Source organism: Myotis lucifugus, unplaced genomic scaffold, assembly GCF_000147115.1.
Source record: "Myotis lucifugus unplaced genomic scaffold, Myoluc2.0 scaffold_338, whole genome shotgun sequence".
Lineage (NCBI taxonomy): Eukaryota > Metazoa > Chordata > Mammalia > Chiroptera > Vespertilionidae > Myotis > Myotis lucifugus.
In genome coordinates, this window is record NW_005871386.1 from 832,661 (window position 1) to 842,839 (window position 10,179).

General features: G+C 42.4%; 1 pseudogene; it reads right to left on the reverse strand.

Moving 5' to 3' along the window:
• Nucleotides 1–1,385: 1,385 nt before the first annotated feature.
• Nucleotides 1,386–7,290, reverse strand: LOC102429742 (annotated as a pseudogene).
• Between the last annotated feature and the right edge of the window lie 2,889 nt (nt 7,291–10,179).

A 10,179-nucleotide genomic window follows, 5' to 3' on the forward strand; every position in this document is an offset into this window, starting at 1 on the left:
GCATAGTATTACCATCTTATCAATATTACATGTTCGAATCCATGAACCTGAAATGGTTTTTTATTACCTAGATCTCCTTTATTTTCTTTCAGCAATGTTTATGATCTATGTCTTGCATCTCCGTGGTTAAATTTATTCCTAAAACTTTAAAAACAATTAATAAACTATTTTAAGGAGGAATGTTTAGAATTATAGAAAAAATTTAGCAGAAAATATGTAGAGTTCTGATATACCCATTTATTTTATCCTTTTTGATGCTATTATAAATGGAACTGTTTTCTTAATTTCCTTTTAGGGTTTTTAATTGCTAGTGTATATAAACACAACTAATTTTTGTGTATTGATCTTGTACCCTGAAACTTTGCTGAATTTATTAGCTCTAATTGCCATTAATATCTGATCCTTGCTCAAGTCTGCACACCTCCCACTGCCCATTTAATTGTTGAAGAAACCGAGTATGTGGGACTTGCCCTAGGTCCTGCTTCCCCTTAGTGCTGAGATTCAGCCCAGCTTAGCGCTTTCCCTGCGCTATTGATTCAGAGCCCTAGCTCATTCTTTTAATTGAACCTGCCGGGGTGGGGGGTGGGGGTGGGGGTGGGGGACTCAGTTAATCTGCAGGCACAAATTCCAGCGAGTTCCTTCTACAAAGCCCCCTGTCCATCTCTCCCAACTCCTTAGTCTCCACACCCTCCCCCTCCCCACTTAGCCCCCATTTAACCACGACCATGAGCCCAGCTGGGCTCCACCCCACCCTGGCCCCCAGCTCTGGCTGCCTGGTTAAGGAGAAAACTCGGGATAAATTAAAACCCAGGACCCTTTACCCCTGACTGCCCATCTGGAGCAGAGAATCTCTGGGGGCACCCAGCCCCTCTGCTCCCCCCCCCTCCCCCCACTCCCCTGTAACCCTGGTCTTCTCCAGCACCAGCTCAGGCCTCCCAGCGGTCCCAGAGCCTGCACACTGCCCTGGCAGCTCTGACCCTTTGCCTGCAACATGCCTGCCAAGAAACAGGCAAATTGAGCATGCAAATCAGGATTGTGTTAGGGGGGAGAGGGGGTGTCCGACTGTATTCTGCAGTGGGGAGTGGGTGGAGACTGCTCTGTTTTTGAGCAGAGTTGCTGTTTGGCTCCTTGGTCAAGTGAAGTCACAGGCGGTGCTCTGCCCCCGCCTGGAATGTGGTTTGCATGGTGTGTGTGGGCAGAGCAGCTGTGGGCCGAGACAGAGGGGTGAGAACTGGGCCTGGAGTTTGAGTGGGTGTGGAGGGAGGGGAAAGGAGGAACCACAGGCCCAGTGCGCGGCTGGGTTGCCTAGGTGACAGGGAGGGGTGGGGGAGGAGGGAGAAGTGGCAGAGTGGGCTGAGTGGATTCGAGCATCTCAGATCTTATCATTATCTAGCAGTCCCCATCTCGGCTTCTCCTGCTTCCTGTAGCTCAGCCCTTACTGGGGGAAGCAGGCAGGAGTCCAGAACCCGGGGAGTCTTCCCCATTCTTTTACCCTGGTACCCAATGTTCTGAGGCTGGGGAGAAACAGAATGTCAGCTCTGGAAAAGGGCTTGCCAAGTCTCTCAGCCCATGGCCTTTCAGGCAGGTTTGCAGCAACAGAGCCTTGTTTCAAAAGATTAACCAGAACCCCAATACGCAAAACAGACACCGAGGGGGCTGCCTGCCCCATCCATCCTCCCCAAGATTCCAGGGTGGCACCACCCAAAACGTGAAAATATCTGGTCTGGGCCCAAACCTTCATTGTACAGATGGGAAAACTGAAGTCCCCAGACGGCCACTGACTTGCTGAAGGACACACAGCAAATGAGTTCATGGCAGAAGCAGGATGGAAACCAGCTTCCCAGTACTGCAGCAGAGCCAGCAGAAACAAAGCAGAGCCCTTGAGGGGGCAGGGGAGAGAACGGGGGCACAGGTTGTCTTAGAAACCGGAACTGCCAGATCTGCTGGGACAACACAACTCCCCCATTTTATAGGGGAGGAAACTGAGCCCAGAGAGGGGGCCGTGGCTTGTGAGTGGAGTGATCCTAAGAGGGAGTAATATTCCCTTAGGAGACGAATTTGAACATTTGGTTGTTTGGCCAGCGCCATGCAGCCTTTAATGCAATTCCCAGGTGCCAGATGGTGTGTGTGGGTGGGGTGGGGGCGGGGGAGCGCTGGCCTGGGAGCTTCATCCCCCTGTTACAGACAAGCCTCATGACCTTGGGAGATTTATTTTTAAAGAGCCAAAGGATCATCCCCTGGTTTGTAAGAGGTCCAGAAGAGTAATAGGATTAAATGGTGCTTTGGCCTGTTTTACATTGTTTCTAAATGTCAGGGCCTCCTTTAGGGGGAACGGGAATAAGCACACTGTTCTTTAAAGATCGAACTTGACAGTGCGTTTTTATAAGGGCCTTTATTTTTCTTTTCTTTTTTGTTAATCCTCACCCGAGGATCTTTTTTTTCCCCCCATTGATTTTTGTTTTGTTTTGTTAATCCTCACCAGAGGATATTTTTTCCATTGATTTTTTTTTTTTGTTTTTTAGAGCGAGTGGCAGGGAGGAGGAGAGACAGAGAGAGAGAAACATCAATGTAAGAGAGACACATCAAGTGGTCGTCCCCCCTCCCCCCCCCCCGCCCCCCACCACTAGCCCAACCCAGTCGGGATGGAGCCAGCAACCCAGGTACCTGCCCTTGACTGGAATCAAACCTGTGACCCTTCAGTCCTCAGGCCAACGCTCTATCCACTGAGAGAAACCGGCTAGGGCAAGGCTGCAAGGCCTTTTATTTTTATTTTCCATTTTCATAGCTAAATATAAAGTAACACATGGCCATTTCAGAAAGTGTGTAAAGTACAGAAAAAAAAAAGCAGAAAATAAAATCAACCATAAACACATCATCCAGTAGCAACCATTGTTCAACATTGTTGTATATTTCCTTTGAGTCTTTCTTCTATACATTTTTCCTTGTACAGAGTGATCATGTTGTAATTTTTAAAAAGTAATTTTGTTTAATGGTTAATAAATCAATTTCTTTTACCCAGTATGTAGTGTCTGGTTATTAGGAAAAAATTACAAAGCATACCAAAAGGCAAAAAGCACAATTTGAAGAGACAAAGTGAGTATCAGAACAAGACATGGCAGGGATATTGAAATAGTCAGATTGGAAATTTAACACTATACTAAATGTGCTAAGGACTCTAATAGATAAAGTAGACAGTATGCATATAACATGTCAAGAATTATGTCTTCTTGGAGATATGACCCTTTTATCATTGTGGAATGTTCTTTTTTGTATTTGATAACTTTCTGACTTTGAAGTAAGAGAAATGGAAATTCCAAGAACCAAAAGGAAAAAAAATGCTAGAGATAAAAATGTAAAAAAACACTGTCACAGAACTGAAGAATGCCTTTGATGGGATTAGTAGTAGGCTGAACAAGACCAAAGAAATAATTTCTGAGTTTGAGGATATATCAATAGAATCCTTAAAACCCAAAAAGCAAAGAGAACAAACACTGGAAAAAAAATAACAGAATATCCAGGGCCTCTGGGACAACTGCATAAGGAATAACGTACATGGAATGGGAATACCAAGAGGAAACGAAAGAGAGAAAGGAATAGAAGAAATATCTGAGACAGTAATGACTAAGAATTTCTCCAAATGAATGTCAGATACAAAACCACAGATTCAGGAAACTCAGAACTCAGCTCAGAAGCTCGGAGAACACCAAGCAAGATAAATTATATATATAATTTTAAAACCTTACATCTAAGCATATCATTTTCAAATTGCAGAAAATGAAAAATAAAAAATTTTGAAAGAAGCCAGAGGGAAAAAACACCTTACCTATAGAAGAATAAACATAAAAATTACATCTGACTTCTCAGAAATCATGCAAGCAAGAAGATAGTGCAGTGAAATATTTCAAGTGTTGAGGAAAAAAAAACACCAGCAATCTAAAACTCCATATACTTCAAAATTAGCTTCAAAGGCGGAGAAATACTTTCTCAGACCAACCAGTGTGGCTCAGTGGTTGAGCATCAACCTATGAACCAGGAGGTCATGGTTCGATTCCCAGTCAGGACACATGCCTGGGTTGCAAGCTCAATCCCCAGTGCTGGGTGTGCAGGAGGTAGCCGATCGATGATTCTCTCTCATCACTGATGTTCCTAATGCTTTCTCCCTCTTCCTTCCTCTCTGAAATCAATAAAAATATTTTTAAAAAAAGACTTTCTCAGATAAACAAAAATTGAGGATATTTGTTGCAGGTAGGGTGCCTTGCAAGAATTTTTTTTTAAAGTTCTTTAGAGAGAAAGAAAATAATACAGATCAAAAAACTCAGATCTACATAAAGAAAAGAGAGCATTGAAGGTAAAAATAAAACTTTTATTTTTCTTGTTCTTAATTGACCTAACAGATATTAGTTTGCTCAAAATAATAATAACGATGTATCCAATTATGTATGCTTATGTATATATCTTATGTATATTCTTATCTACTGGAATGCTTATATATAAGAGAAATGAATGACAGCAATAATACAAGGGATAAGATGAAGAAATTAGGATTATTTTGTTATTATAGGGTATACTACCTGTGAAGTAGTATAGTGTTATTTGAAAGTGGGCTTGGAATAGTTGAAATGTATATTGCAAACTCTAAGGAAACCACTAAAAAATAATTAACTAATATATTAAGAAAGGAGAAAAAAATGGAATCATAGAAGTGCTAAATTAAAACCACAATAGGTGGAAAAAGACTGGAAGACACAAATAAGAACAAAGAACAAAGGCAACAATAGAAAACAGTAACAAATATGGTAGATATTAGTCAAACGATATCAATAATTCTCTGAATGTCAATGGTCTAAATGCACCAGTTAAAAGACAGATGTCAGAGTGGATCAAATAACACGAACCAACTATATGTTGTTTATAAGAAGCTCACTTAATATGTAAAGACACATATAGGTTAAAAGTAAATGGATGGAGAAAAAGATATCACTAACCAAAAGAAAGTAGGAGTAGCTATATTAACTTCAGATAGAGCTGACTTCAAATTAAGAAATTTATCAAATATAAAGAAAGGCATTCCATCATGATAAAGGGGTCAGATCTCCAAGAAGACATAATTCTTGACATGTTATGTGCCTAAACAGAGCGTTAAACTACCTGGGACAAAAACTGATAGAATTGCAAGGAGAAATAGGTTAATCTAATATCATATTTAGAGATTTCAAAACTCCTCCCTCAGAAATGGAAGATTCAGGGGGCAGAAAATCAGTGAGGACATAGTTGATCTCAACAGCACCATCAATCAACTGAGTATAATTGACAGCTATACACTACTTCATCCAAGAAAAGCAGAATAAAGATTTCTCAAGCTCACATGGAGCAGTCACTAAGAAAATAAGATGAATAGCTTTCCTTTTTTTTCTTTGCTCTGAAAGAGTTTATATAATATGGATAAGAACAGTTTGTTCCCTTATGATTTTGTACAACTCTCCCATGGAACCACATGAACCAGTATCTTCTTAGTGGACAGATCTTTGGCTATCATTTCCATTTCTTTTATGGTTGATAAATTATGTTTTCCTGTTTCCATTTTATCTGGGTTTCATATTTATCTGCATAATGTTGTTCAGTAGCCTTTCATAACTTTAAAATCTCTTCTGAGTCAGTATTTTGTAGTTTAACCATTTTGTCAATCTATATAATGTTCATTTTTCCTCCTTCTGTTAAACTTGATCAGGTTTAATGAAAAATGTATCTGTTTCTTTAAGTCTTTGCAATGAATCATTTTTTTTATTAACTAGAGGCCCGGTGCACAAAATTCTTGCACCTGTGGGGCCCCACCCCACAACTCCCCAATATTCATGTAGTTTTGTATATGTGTGTATGTATGCATATTTTGTTGTTGTTTTTTTAATCCTCACCTGAGGACATTTTTCACTCATTTTTTTGAGTAGAAGGGAAGGCGAGAGGCAGAGAGAGAAACATGGATGTGAGAAAGACACATCAGTTGGTTGCCTTCTGCACATGCTCCAACGGGATCAGGCCGAAACAGCACCACCGACAGGGCTGACTGCTGGCGGCCTGCTGGGGCCCAGGCGTTGAGTGTATGGCGATTTTGTTTCTGCTTCCACTTCTGGTAGAGGTCCCGCTTATAGGAGCTGCTGCTGTAGCGACCACTTTCTGTCTTGATCTTCTTCTTGTCCTCCTGTCCTGACTGTCCCACAAACCACTTCTTCTGGTCCCACTCCAGCTGCTGCCGGCTCCTGGTCAGGTTCTGGGCCTCGTCCCCCATCAGGTCCAGGACAGCACAGGCCACCTGCTGCTCAAAGTCGCCCCTGTCCCCACCAACGCTCAGGCCCCGTTCAGTGTCGAAGTCCTTGGGCGGACAGGGGACATAGAAATCCTGGTCCAGCGGTCGGGCCTCCTCCTTCCGCCTCTTGGCTCCCCGCTCAGGTCTGGCTGCTGCCCTTTCCGGCCCAGGACCTCTGTGAAAACGTCCCAGAGCTCTCTCCCTCCTCCTCCTCTTTCCCAGGCTGCTCCACCTGCCTCGCTGGGCAGCTCGGGGCTGGGCCAGCCAGGCCCTCCTGCTGCATCTGCCGGCCCTGCTGGAAGCTGGCGGTGGCCTTGCAGTCCTTCTGCCGCTTGGCCTACATCACCTGGCTGCTCAGGTCCCGGCTGGAGGCATTGATCTCAAAGATGGTCGCCAGCGAGCTGTACTGCTTGATGCTGTCCACCAGCTTCAGCTGCTGCAGCTCATCCTCAAAACTTGAGCGGAAGAGGGGGTGCAGGCACAGCCCCACGAGGTCCAGCTCCTTGGCCCCCTTGATGGACTCTGGCGAGGGCGCCAGCCACAAGTGCACGTACTGCTGCTGGGCATAGTCGGCCACGCAGCTCCAGCAACGCCTCCAGGGTGTTCCACAGGCCGCAGTCCTCCGCGTCCACCACGCTCTGTGGCACCCGGCCCAGGACGCCGTCCACGCCCACCGCACCTGAGGGCTCTTCGTGGGGGCGGGCGAGGGTGAGGGCACGGCCCAGGAATAGGTGCAGGTCCAGCAGGTAGAGGACCTCATCTGGGGCCACCAAGGAGTCGACTGTGCCACTTCGGCCAGCCTGGCTACATGACCCACGCGGTGCAGGAAGAGCTTGCCCTTGGCCAGAGGTGAAGCTGATGACGTTATCACTGGAGCGGCCTCAGCCTGTGGAGACCAAGTGGCCTGGGGGAGGCAGACACTTAACGCCTGAGCCAGGGTCAGGGCGCCAATGGGGGCAGGGAGGGTGGTTGGCCACCGCAGTGGACATCATAGCAAGTAGTTCTTCTGCCTTTCCGTGGATTTGCATATTAGCCTTTTATTGTATAGGAATTAACTTTGTTCTGGGTTGTTGCTTTCTACTGCAGTCTTGTTGTTGTTGCTGTTAATCCTCACCAGAGAATATTTTTTTTCATTAATTTTTTTGAGAGAGTGGAAGGGAGGGGGAGAGACAGAGAGAGAAACATCGATGTAAGAGAGACACATCAATTGCCTTCCACAGGAGCCCCAACCAGGGCCGGAGATGGAGCCTGCAACCGAGGTACGTGCCCTTGACCAGAATCAAACCCAGGGCCCTCCAGTCTGCAGGCCGGTGCCCTATCCACTGAGCAAAACTGACAAGGGCTCTACTGCAATCTTTACAGTTTTCCTTTATTTTACTTTCTTTCTATTTTGCAGGTCTTTTTTTCAATTTACTTTTTTATTGGAAGCTGTACTGGGTTGAATAGTGTCCCCCAAAATTGATGTCCACTCAGAACCTAGAAATGTGACCTTATTTGAAAATAGGGTTTTAGCAGATGTAATCAAGATGAGGTCATACTGAATTAGGATGGGCCCTAAATCCAACATGACTGGTCTCCCTGTAAGAAAAAAAGGAATTTGGACCCAGAGACAGACACACCGGGAGGGCGCCATGTGATGCAGAGCAGAGTGATGCATCTACAAGTCAAGGATTGTCTGTAATCACCAAAAGCAAGAGACAAGGAAGTGTCCTCCCCTAGAGCCTTTAGAGCAAGCATGTCAAACTCAAAGGCTAACTTGGGCCAAATAAACAAGGTTTAAGTTTATGTGGGCCGCAAAAAAACAAAAACTTCAATTTTCATAGAAACTTGGTTTATTTCAATAGAGACATGCTGAATACAAAGGGCTGAAATAAATGAGTAATTGTTAACATAAAATAATAGAACATTTTAATAAAAATTAATATTTGTTCTTGAACATTAACTTACCAGACATTGAATAACTGCACAAATTAATAAGCGTAATGCAAATAAACCTATTTTTCTGGTTCTCTGAAAGCAACATATTTCCCGTTGCGTACACCAAACAAGTCAGTCCAAGACTAATGACGTGGCAATCAGCTGCTAAAATATTCGCTGCTTGTATTAGTGGATAGAAATGGTGCACCTGTGCGTAAGGCGAGTAAGGGAAATGAATGCAACAAGATTATAGTAATCAGTCATTAGTGAACGTTGTAGTTCGTTATTATGCATAAAATGAAATTTACCATTTTAACCATTTTTAAATGTACAGTTCTGTGGCAATAAATACATTCACATTGTTATGCATTGTTATGTATAACAGGATATTGTAAAAATTAAGTTACAAAATTTTTATTGAAACTTTTCTTACATTCCGTTATATTGGCTGGGCCGCAAAAATATTCATTGTGGGCCGCGAGTTTGACATGCTTGCTTTAAAGAGAGCACAGTCCTGCCAACACCATTATTTAAGTCATGTAGCCTCCAGAACTATGAGACAATAAATTTCTCTTGTTTTAAGCCTCTAAGTATGTGGTAATTTACTCTGGCAGCCCTAATGCAAAAGCTAAATTCATTCATCATTAGTCTGTCTTGTTTTATAATAAGTTCATGTAAGCCCATGTATTTCCTTGAAAATTAATTTGACTGAATCCCAAAATAGTACTTCATTCAGTTCTAATTTCATTATGATTTTTTTCTTCAACCCATTAATTATTTAGACCTATGCTTTGAAATTTGCACATGTATACAAGTTCCTAGCTATCTTTATATTGTCATTGGCATCTACTTTTATTTCTGTATCATCAATAAATGTTTTGAATTACATCAATTTAAAAAAATTTGGCAACCTACTGTGCAGCCTAAAGTCAATTTTTTAAATATATATATACTTTAATATATCTGTATTGATTTCAGAGAGGAAGGGAGAGGGAGAGAGAGATAGATACATCAATGATAAGAGAGAATAATTGATCAGTTGCCTCATGCAGGCCCCACACTGGGGATCGAGCCTGCAACCCAGGCATGTGCCCTGACTGAGAATTGAACCGTGACCTCCTGGTTCATAGCTTGACGCTCAAACACTGAGCCACACAGGCCAGGCTAGTCAATTTTTATAAATGTATTAAAAGAATATATATTCTCTGTTAGATTCAGAGTTCTACATGTATCCATTAGATTCATAGGTTTTAATTACTGTGTTAAAGATTAACTAATAAATAAACCTATTTCCACCTTCCGCCAAGGCACATAACTAGGCTACATTTCCTAGCCTTTCTAGCAATTAGACATGACCATATAACTGAGTTTTGGCCAGTGAACTGTGAGCAGAAATTATATGTCACTTCTAAGACCAGTTCACATGTAATTCATTCTCTCTTACCATGACTATTGGCAAGATCTCAACACTCAGGGACCTTAGAAGCCACATTTTTAAGCTGGCAGAGTATCTATCAGCTTGAAAATCTGAATGACTGTGTGGAGCAGAGACCCCGTAACAAAAGATTGTACTTCACATGAAAGAGAAATAAGCCTCTATTGTTTAAGGGTTAAGCTCCTGATATTTGAGAGTCTATTTGCTACCACAGTTAATGTGATCTAAACTAATACATTTCTGCTCTCAGGTACTCCCTACCTTTATACTTTTTGTCTTATTTGTCAGACATGAGGGATGCATGTTAGAGTCTCTCATTATAAAGAAAGATTCCTACATTTCTCTTAATAATTCAGTAAAATCTTGCTGTATATTTCATAGCTATGTTGTTAGGTGCATACAATCTCAAAAGTGTTATAAGTTTTGGGCAAATTATTCCTTTTATCAATGAAAAATGTTTTTACTAATTATTTGCCAGGTACTTTTTTAAACTTTCCTGTGTAATTTTTTAAATTGTACTTTTAAT